Raw genomic sequence first — 10869 nt, 5'->3', positions numbered from 1 at the left:
GGAACTCACTATCTAGACCAGACTGGCCTTGAACTCACAGAGACCCACTTGTCTCTCTCCTGGGATTAGTGGTCCACCATGGCCAGCCCCTAGCCAGTTTTAAGTTTTAGACATTGATTTTTATTTTAACTCAAATATCTTCTTTTTTAAGCTTTTTAAATGACTAAGAATTATAAAAGCTTCAGAATTCAAGTTCTAGAGGCAGGTAGAGCTCTGTGAGTTCAAGGTCAGCTTCATCTACATAATGAGTTCCAGAACAACCAGAAGTACATAGTGAGATCTTGCTCAAAATAAAATAAAACGGATTCTGAGTTTTACCCCAATCTTGCTTGTTCTGCATAGTTAATATTAGCAAATTTAACTCAGCTGTTTCAGAATTTAAAACTCATGATGAAAATGCTCGGTTAGAAGTAGCTTTGTTGCTAGATGGTGGTGGCACACACGCCTTTAGTCCCAGCACTAAAGGCATAGGCAGGCGGATCTCTGTGAGTTTAAGGCCAGCCTGGTCTATGAGACAGAGTTCTGCTGCAGTGCAGTGGAATTTCAGCTGATATACAAAGGTGGTAGGTCCAGCGCCTTGTGAATCTGGCTTTATCTCCATCAGAACACATTCTGGTGGGTCAGCCTTCTGCTCTTGTCAGCTGAAATCTCATTGCGTATTTCCTGCACATCGCAGCTCTCCCTGTTTTTGTTTAATAAATGCAGTGTATGGACAGCCTCTGGTCAACGCGTATTTCAGATCCTAAGTGTCTGAGGATGACTGGAATAAAGAATAAAAGTAAAATGATTAATGCTTCTGTAATTCCAAAATTGATAAGAAGGTTCCACAAGGAGTTGTCATCAACAGAATCTTTAGCTGAGTTGACAACATGATTGACTGCCTCTTCTGGAGAAGAAAGCTGGCGTCTGGAATGACTAATGACACTGATCTGATTATGTAAGGCACCTATGTTTATATCTAGCCTTCCAGGCACCTCTCAGGTGAGCTTGCACCTAATTCCAGGACATTCCTGGACCATTAAGCAGTAAAGGGCTGACACACATCTACTTAAAACCAGCATGACATGATGTTGTTAAACGTATCTTGATATTCTGAATCTGATTAGTTTAACATGGGAATTCCTCTTTTCCCCTTTGTAGAGTTTAGAAGCCTCTTTTCTGGCCACACCTCCCCAGGACCATAAAGATACTGACAGTGTACCTTAGCACAGCTCTTATCTGCCTTTTGACCTGAGAAAATTCAAGCTCAGAAATTGTCTTTGTTCCGTGTGTGTATGTAAGCTGAAACTTAGCAGGAGAAAAAAAGAAAAAAAGAGAAACTGATGCAGAAAAGTACATAGTGGAGAGTTCATTTCACCCTCAGATCTAAGTTCCGTGCTTGCTGTGAGTCTTCTGAACCCTGAAATGGACACTGAGGCTGGCACTCAAAGGACCCTGGGTAGAATTCCAGGGCAGCCCAGGTCACACAGAAACCCTGGCCCACAGTTGGGAGGGAACTTAGTTGAATTTCTGTTTCAAGTAGAAAATGTTTTCTGCTGGATTCTAGAAATAAGTTCCTAAATATCTATCTTCTTGCATTACACAGCTGAAAGGTCAGCTCTGTAGACCTGGTGGGGTGCGTGCGTCTCATTCCCTTTTGTGAAGTGCTCTCCTGTAGATCTCCCTTCCTCCTGCTCCCCAGTGCTGGGATTTCAGTTGTCCACCACACCAGCTTGTTTTTCATACATACTAGCATGGGAATCTTGAAGATGGTGTTTATTAAATTGTATTAAATCAGTAGTAAGAGAACAGCTTTTCCTTTTATAAGAAGTGAAGCCCTTTTCATTCTTTTGTTCTGGGGTTCCATTTTGTAACAGTGGGAAAGAAAATTATTCTGCTATTGGCAGCACATGCAAGCATGGCTTTTTAATTAAGATCTTTTTCTAACAGTTGCTTAGTTTTACAATATCAAGTTCTGGTTTTATTAAGGCTTTTTTTTTTTTTTAGAGTAGAGTCTATAGTGCTGTTTGAAGCTCAGAGTGAAGAAGAAAATAAGTAGTTGTAGTAACTGTAAAGAAGAATAGGTGGGCGGTGTGATGCTTGGTAGTAGCAGACGTCTTCCCAGTTTATCTTGTCTTCATTGTGCTGTGTAAACTTCTAAGGCTCAAGGAATCAATCCTGTGATCTTTGATTCATTGTGGGCACTGCTGGTTTATTTTTAACTTACTGTGTGGCAGGGCTGGGGTTAAGAAGAGATGAAGGGAAAAGTTACATAGTCTTCAGGAACTGGGAGAATTCTCTCTGCATGATAGCTTTGAAAAGTTTGTGTTTAATCTTTTTATTTTGGCACATTTAATGCAACATTTGATGACATTTTGTTTAAATACCAATCCAACTAGTTCAGAGTGAAGAAAAAAGCACGTATTTTTAGACTCAAATACCACGGATAGCTCGTCTAACTCGGTGGTGTGTGACTGGTACCAGAATACACATATACTTTAGAGACGGTGTTGCAGTTACTTCATAATAAAGCTTCTAAAGTAAGACCATGCTAATTGTTTAGCTTGTAAATGGATTGTGTGGTCTTATGCAGTCATTCCAGTGAGGACGTTTTGGTCCTTTTAGAGTGGGAAAGTAGTTGGCATGTGAGCCAGTGGCTACCTTAGAAAGAATACTGCACAGCCCAGTTGTTGACAGACTTGCTGCTGCTTACTCAGAACCCTCTTTTGTACAGGTTTCTCTTAGCAGTATTGCTGCATAAATTCTTTTCCTTTGTACTTAGTTTATTTCATATTTTTAGGATTGGAGAAACTTGAACTTATAATAACATATTATAAATGAGCTGTCCATGCCCTTGAATGTGAAGTGGCAGGTTCACCAGCTTAGATGTAGAATGGTTTGGGGAGGGTTTCCTCTGCTTTTCCAAAGTTCCTTTGAAAAATGTATACAATGATTTTATAGAAAATGACTTAATTTCATTGACCTTGTGCTTCTGCATTAAAAAGATTTGTAAAATAAGTTTTTGGCAAACCAGACTTTATTGGTATATGAGCAGTTTGGGAGACATTTAAAGATGGAAAAATTGTGGCATTGGGAAATGTAAATCATGGCATGTTGTGGTTTTGCATACTTTTCTTGTTTCAGGTTGAAGAAAAACCAAATGTAAATATATTAAACTGTACATGTTATTGATGTTATTTATAGATTCTAGAAATGAGGTAGCTATTTCTTTTTGAGGGGGTGGGGTTGGAGAGAGCATTTTTCCTTGTAGTCCTGGCTGTCTTTGTAGGCCAGGCTGCCTCAAACTCAGAGATCCATCTGCCTCCGCCTTCCTAGCACTGGTATTAAAGATGTGCACCACCACCGCCTGACTGTGGTAACTATTTCTTAGGACTGCAAACGAGTCACCGGCATTTCTTTAAAAATTGGGTGATAAAAGGAAATCTGGCACAGTAACAATGAACTTTGTACTGCAAATGTGGAAACCTGGTGAGCTGGTTAGTAAAGTAGGGATAGTAAAGGCACTAGAGGTCCTTTCATGCTCTGTGGCTCTGAAGAACTGAATCAGATAATGTGAAGCGCTTCCTACTTGCCATAGCTTCACGTAGAGGCTGTATGTCATGGTGAGCTTCCATACATTCAGTCATGGAATAGATCACTACTCTGTGCTATTTAGCAATCCCAGACCTGAAGATTATAAAAGTACTAGTTTACTTCCTTTTAATACCTGAAAAATTGGTGAAAGCAAGGGGCAGTACCCCGATAGCTGCATCCCCCAAATATCACACAGAACCCACTCCAGAACAGAAGTCTGCGTAAACAACAGAATGAAGAAATGACTTGCTCCCTTCTGTCCTTCTAGATTGATAATAAGACTGTTTTAAACGCACTTTCAAGCCCTACAAGCAACTTTCTATATGATCTGAGCTACTTTACACTCTTTAGAAATGATACTATTTCCTCCTTTCCCTTCCTTCCTTCCACCCTTCCTCCCTCCCTCCCTCCCTCCTTCCCTCCCTCCATCTCTTTTCTTTTCTTTCTTTCTTTCTTTCTTTCTTTCTTTCTTTCTTTCTTTTTTTCTTTCTTTCATGAAAAGAGTAGTGTGGAAATACATTCTCAGTAACTGTTCCCGAGGCTACCCTATGCCTGACATTGTTAGCAAACTGCAGTTTCTCACAGCATAGATGAGATGCACATAGTCAGAACGTACCTTGATCCAGAGCCAAGTAAAAGAAGCTATAAAATTCAGCCACAGAAGAGACTAGAGATGTTGGAACCTTTGGTGCTATGGCTTTGCTTTCTCAGTCTTCTAGCTCTGTGTTCTTTGTTCTGACACTGGTGGCTGTATATCCAGTAAAGTGTCATCCCTGTCTCATAGAACATTCTGGCCCTGCGACATTACACATGGAAAGTTCTGAAGTTAGGTTTTTCAAGGAGCCTCACAGAGTAAACTTCACCCAGAGGAATTTACCAAAAGAATCCTTATGAGACACACAGTCCATCTTTTATTTAGGGTAAGTTAACATAATGTCAGTTCATTATTAAAGTAAGTAATGGCAGTCTTTTCCTAGAAGTACATCATTAACTGCACCATATGCAGATGGTTCCCGGATGGGGATGGAAACTCTTAACACTGTTCTGTGGTGTGAGGTATCAACTCTGTGTTTGGAAAAGCCTTGCCATTCAGACACAAGAAGAAATGAAGTCATCTCTGCGGCCAGTGCTGCTGCCTGTGTGCTGTCAGACACCATGTTACATTGATCTAAATTCTTGTCATTTGTCTTTTCATAAGAATCCTTGCAAGTCTTACTAGGCTTTGAAATTTCTTTGTTTTTGCTTTTGCTTTTGTTTTTCAAGACAGGATTTCACTGTTTAGCTCTGGCTGTCCAGGAACTGGCTTTGTAGACCAGACTGCCCTCTGCCTCCTGAGTGCTGGAATTAAAGGCATGTGTTACCGCTGCCAGCGAAACTGGTGTTTTAAGATAATTTTATGTCACTGATTATTATTTCATCATATTACAGATTTCTATTTTCTAATGAGCCAAAGAGCAGCTGAGTTTATTGAGCTTGTTTCTAGTTCACCTGTCCTACTCCTCATATGGTGCCTACTTGGAAAAGCAGGGCATATGAAGCCTCTCTGGAACTGTATAGCATCCTTCGGGCACTGGTGTTATCATGTGTAACAAAGGAGAAAATGGGGGGGGGGGGCAGTAAAGTAGGAAAGAAGCTTAGAAATATTTGCTCTTATTTGGACATTTTACATGGGGCCACAGTCTAACTGTTCCATGTGTTCATAAGAACTCAGACATCTGCCCTTGAAATCCTGCCTCAGTCTCCTGAGTAACAGGGACTGTAGGCATGTGCCCTATGCCTGGATGCTTTTCTTTCTCTGTTACAACAATCAGAGAAGCTTCTTAGAAAATAATTAGTAGCCAAAACAAACAGAAATCAAAGGAAACAGAAAGATGTGGGTTTTCAAAGGAACCCCACAAAACTAAACTTCAGCTGATGCAACTTGAAAAGAATTTATATCCATTAATGGAGAACAAAGCACAATTTAAAAATGAGCAGGAAGAGAACAAGAAAGAGGTCTGAAACTCAAGTGTAAGAGTTATTTTCAGACACCAGACAAGATGAAAAATAAAGCTTAAGCAGCAGCAACTAGTAAAATTAAAAAGGCAGAGATGGGGGCAGTAGGTGAAGAAGACAATGGGCTCAGTTAAGGATAACTGAGTAACAAGGATCCTAACGAGAAAACCCATTGCCGGTGGAAAGAGGAGATAGCTGCCTTCTCATCAGATTTTAGAACACTGAAGATGAAGAAGTCGTAAAAGCTTGGTCTGAGGAAGGAGTCCAGAATCTTATGTTCAGTTAACTATTACTCAAGTGTGAGGATACAATATACCCATTCTACAACATGTGCTGTGTTAGAATGTATTCACTAGCCTTACATACTTTCTTAGGGAGTTGCTAAACAATATCCTGCTTCAGAATGAGAAAGGAGAAAGATGCAAAATCCAGGAAATTGTTTCTCCAGGGAGGTAGAATTCCCACAGTAGGGAAAACCCTGGGGAAGAGGACCACTAAGGTGAATTAGATAGCAGCTGCTCAGAAATACGCAGGGAAAAGGCCTAGCAGTAGGAGGTGTGTTATTAAGTAGTTGGTGTGGAGTGGGTTTACGTCTGCCATGTTTAGCTTAGAAGGGGGCCTCAGGCACGCTAGAGAAAAGTGCACCATCTTTGAGCTCTACTCCATAGCTGGCCCTGTGACTCTTCCAGACTTTGAAAGGAATTATACACTGATAATATGCATAGCATAGTTAGATACAAAGAAAACCAGAGGAAAGGAAAATAGGACAATTGATGAAAAGAAAAATATAGCAAATTAATGAAGAAAGTAAGGCAAAATATAGATGTACTCTGATTCATTATAAATTATGTTGACTTAGCCAAAAATGGTAGCAAAAACATGTTGAAAATTAAAGGAAAAGATTTGTGGATAGAGACCTTTGAGTGGACAGAGCTGCAGTATCTTTTCCCATGCTGTAAAAATGTAAAGGTGGAGTCAAAAATGGAAGAGTCTAGGAAATAGCAGTTAGGTATTTCATTCAGAATTAAGAAAAACAACCAGCTATTAAAAGGGAGTTTAGAGCTGATTGACTCTGAGCAACAGCAGGTGGGGGTGTGTGTCCAGATGTGTCATGGTAAACTTTGTGTCCTCTGACCTTTAAAGGATTGCATTAATGGAAAACATAAACTGTGTTCAGCAAAAGACAGTGAATTTTAATAGAAGAGAAACAATGTAGGGGCAGAAGGCAGAGAACTCGCTGCTGTATCTAAGGAAGTAGATGTGCCTGGCACCACCTTACCCATAGCCTTTAAGGAGCAACTTCCTGTTACTCATCTCACATCCTCCTCCCAGAAAGACTGTCCAGATCAGTTTGTTTTCAAGGGAATTGTGTAAAGTTTCAGAGCCCTAAGGCCATTTTGGTTCCTAACCTGCTATTGTATGTTCTCTGTCTGGATCCTTTTAGATTTTTAATGTTTGATTTTCATTGAGAGGAAGACAAGAGCCATTAAAAAGCATTCTTTTACATCATGGGATGTAATGTATGAAAAGCAGATGTCTGTGTAGGGATGTCTGTGTTTCTTGTGCTGGATGGAGGTGGTTAGAGAATGCAAAGTGTTGCCTGGAATGTGTAGGTTCGAGAGGTATACATGGAAGGCAATGCATGGGCCCTGGGAGGGGTCTTTTCTGTATGTCTGTGCCCTTCAGCCATCCTTACCCCACACCCTCCATACATAGTAGTGACATTGAAAGTATCCAGCTGGTAGATAACTTGCTCAGCCTAGATGTAGTAGGGAGGGCCTTGGACCTTCCCCAAAGCAGTGTGCCTCACCCTCTCTGAGGTGGAATAGGAGGAGGGGAGGGAGTGAGAACTGGGTTGGTATGCAAAATAAAATAAAAAAAAGATAGTTTGTTTCCTTTTTTAAAAAATAAAATTTAAAAAAAAAAGTATCCAGATGGGCAAGATTAAGGAAATACAGAAGTCAGTAAGACCCCAGTAAATTGATCTACAATTTACCAAATAGTGTATATGGCATGAGAAAACCCTCTGTAGGTTAAAAGAAATAAAAGATTGTTCTTTTGTAAATAACTATGACTGTAATCATGTAATGATAAACTTAGTGACTTGTTTACAAAGGAATTCTTTTATTGTATCTGTTCAGAATACAAAAGTAAAATTTAAAATTCAATCAACTTTAATGAATTGAATTGGAAAGGCAGTATTTGGTAACAAACTGCTATTTATAGAAATAATTTATTTCTAAAATTTCTTTCCCCAAAAAGAAAGCCATTACTTTGCTGGTTCTTGTGGAGCAGGATCTGCTTCAAATACTCCCCCCCCCTTTTAAAAAAGAAAATGTTTCTTTGCCTGCTTATTATTTGTGTGTATACATGTGTGTACACATGTGTGCATCGCATCAACACATACAAATACCATGGTTCAAGTATAGAGGTCAGAGGACAACATGCAGTAGTCAGTTTTTCTTTCCACGGTGGATCCCAGGAATCCATTCAGGTTCTCAGGCTTGGCAGCAAACAGCCTTACCCAGAGAGCCTCTCAGCAGTGATAGCCTTTTTCAGTTTTAAGAGTTTCCCTTTTTTTTTTTTTTTTTTTTTTTTTTTTTTTGGTTTTTTGAGACAGGGTTTCTCTGTAGCTTTGGTGTCCGTCCCAGAACTAGCTCTTGTAGACCAGGCTGGCCTCGAACTCACAGAGATCCGCCTGCCTCTGCCTCCCGAGTGCTGGGATTAAAGGCGTGCGCCACCACCACCCAGCAAGAGTTTCCCTTTTTTGCAGCATACATGGAGGAACTGAAATCTTTTCTGTTTAGGGTCACAGTATTGTAGGTGTGTTACAGCCTACAGAACACTGAGAGTAAAATGAGAACCAAACTTAAAAGAGTTCATCTCTGGCAGTTAATTGGGCTGTCTTAATCTGTCTGAACTTGAGAACAGTCCTCATCTTTGAGTGAGGGAACAGCCAACATAGGCTCTTCAAGATGAGATACATGGAGACAGTAAGAATCTGAAATCAGTTTTTATTACCAGGATAATTTTATATTATTAAATCTGATTGTTATTCTTTTTTGTTTCTCAGATAAAGAAGGTTGTGAAATAGATTACTAGAGGCTCTGAGTTTCCTATTTTATAAGATGGGACAATGCTCCTTGATTAGACTTATTTAAAAATGAGATACTGTTGCACCCTGTGTGTGTGGGAAATGTGCTTGGTGAAATACTTCTGCTGGAATCGACACACCCTCAGATCCCTAAAGTCCTGCTCTTATGTTCTGCTGCAGTTCCTTTGTACTGAAGTCTAATGTATCTTTTCTTGCTTTTAGAGAATTGCAGCAGGGTTGATACTGTCTGTTTGGGAACATTAAGTTGTACATGTAGTGCATTGGCAGATTCTGGCTTACGGTAAGAACCAAGATTTGAGGCAGAAATGTAGTGAACAGGTATCATTTTAATGATACTTTTTAAAAAAGGATGTTGGGAACTGGGGTTATGGCTTGCTAAGTAAAGCACTTACTTCACAAGCATGAGGGCCTGAGTTTGGACGCTCAGCATAGAACCCCAAGAGCTAAGAAGCAGCGCTACATGGGTCCCCAGCCTGCTTAACCAGGCTCGATGGAGCGGACTTAGTAGTTTCATATCAGTGACAAAACAAAATAGCCTTTAAATATTTAAATAGTTGTTTCTTGACAATTCCTTCATGATTAATTTTAAAGCAGAAAAGTCAAACACTTAAATAAGATTTTGTTATCTATTTGATCTCAAGAACATAGTTTTCCTTAAAAGCTATACACGTGTGTGAGTGCAGACCTTCTGGATCTGGATGCTGTTCACAGCAGGCTGGGATGTCCTGTGAACAGTACTGTTCATTGTCTATTTATCAGATTCTCATTTAACACAGTGCTCCAGAGCAGGGAATTAGCATAGCACTGTGAGATTCCGCTTCAAAGAATACAACAGCTTCACAGCTGTGCAGCTCTTGTTGCACTCCCAAATCTTTGACTAAAGACATTATTTCCAGAGGAAACACACTTTTTGAAATAATTTGTTGAATGTTATAAAAACATTTTAGTAATTGTAACTGGGTGGATTAGGTTATATAAAAACATAACTTGAGGAATATAGGATTTCATGTTTGTTATGTACTGTGCACTGTGTATTGTGTATATTTGTAGGGGCTGAGTGGGAATATAGTGGTCAGAGAACAGCCTGGAGGAGTTAATTCTCCTCTTTTATTGTGTGAGCCCCAAGGAATTGAACTGGCATCATACTTGGCAGCAACTTTCTCACAGAACGCAAGTTATTTAGTTATTTTATTGTTGGTGATGGTTGGTTGGTTGGTTGGTTGGTTGGTTGGTTGGTTGGTTGTTTGGTTGGTTGGTTTTGAGATGCGGATCACTTAATAACTTCTTAGCTTGCCTGAAACTCACTACATAGGCCTTGCTGGCCTGGAACTCACAAAGACCCCCCCCCGCCTCTGACTCCTGGTACTAGAGTCCAAGGTCTGCAATGCGACACCCGGCCCAGGACTTCATTCTTAACGTGATGCTCTATAAGATTTTTAAGCTTACACATCCAACAATACAATAATGCTAAGCTGTTAACTTTGCTAGGCGAGTATTTACTTGATGTGTAGTTTGCTGGGTGATAGAAATAAAATTGAAACAAGTGTTTAGAAGTCTTTATAGTTACCAAAAACATTTGTATAGAATATGACTTTACATATAACTTTGTGCCTCCTAATTTAAATCATGACTTTCCACCCTCACCATCACTCACTCTCTTACTCAGAATGACTCTGCCTGCTCACTTTTGTCAGTGATAGTTGCAGCATGTCTGGCCATTGGGCTCTCCAGAAGGTTGCTATGCAGGAGAATTAATAATAGCCAAGCAGGAAAAGGTTGGCGATGCTGTTAGCTTTTATGCCTTATCTATACATGATTTGGGGCAGTTTTGCCAGATATTGGCCAGTTTTCCTGTGGGAAACTTGAGCCCTAAAAGGAAATGGACATAGCTAAAAGACTACATGTCACATGGGACTCAGATTTATTTTTGGAATGGCATTATAATGCCATATTTGGTTTGAAACAATGTGACAGTGGTCCATTATTTCTTTAAGTATGGAACCATCTTTTCTGAGAGTTAGCCACTTTCCTCTTACATTGTCTGCCATAGATAGAACCATACTGTCAGTGCGGTGCTTACACAACCATTCAGTTGGTATAGTTTTAACTATCCATAAAGATCACAACCGCTTATTGGCAGGCATTTCTAGAACAGGCTTGCTGAGTTTAGTTTCTGTAAGCAGGGC

The 10869-nt window shown here is 39.9% G+C and overlaps 1 protein-coding gene across 6 annotated transcripts in view; it reads left to right on the top strand.

Annotated features, from left to right (window-relative positions):
- Rabgap1 (RAB GTPase activating protein 1) overlaps window positions 1–10869 on the top strand; it is a 160115-nt gene that overhangs the window by 93711 nt on the left and 55535 nt on the right. The window lies entirely within an intron of this gene.

Source organism: Chionomys nivalis, chromosome 22, assembly GCF_950005125.1.
Source record: "Chionomys nivalis chromosome 22, mChiNiv1.1, whole genome shotgun sequence".
In the NCBI taxonomy this organism is placed as follows: domain Eukaryota; kingdom Metazoa; phylum Chordata; class Mammalia; order Rodentia; family Cricetidae; genus Chionomys; species Chionomys nivalis.
This window is presented reverse-complemented; position numbering and strand designations above follow the sequence as displayed.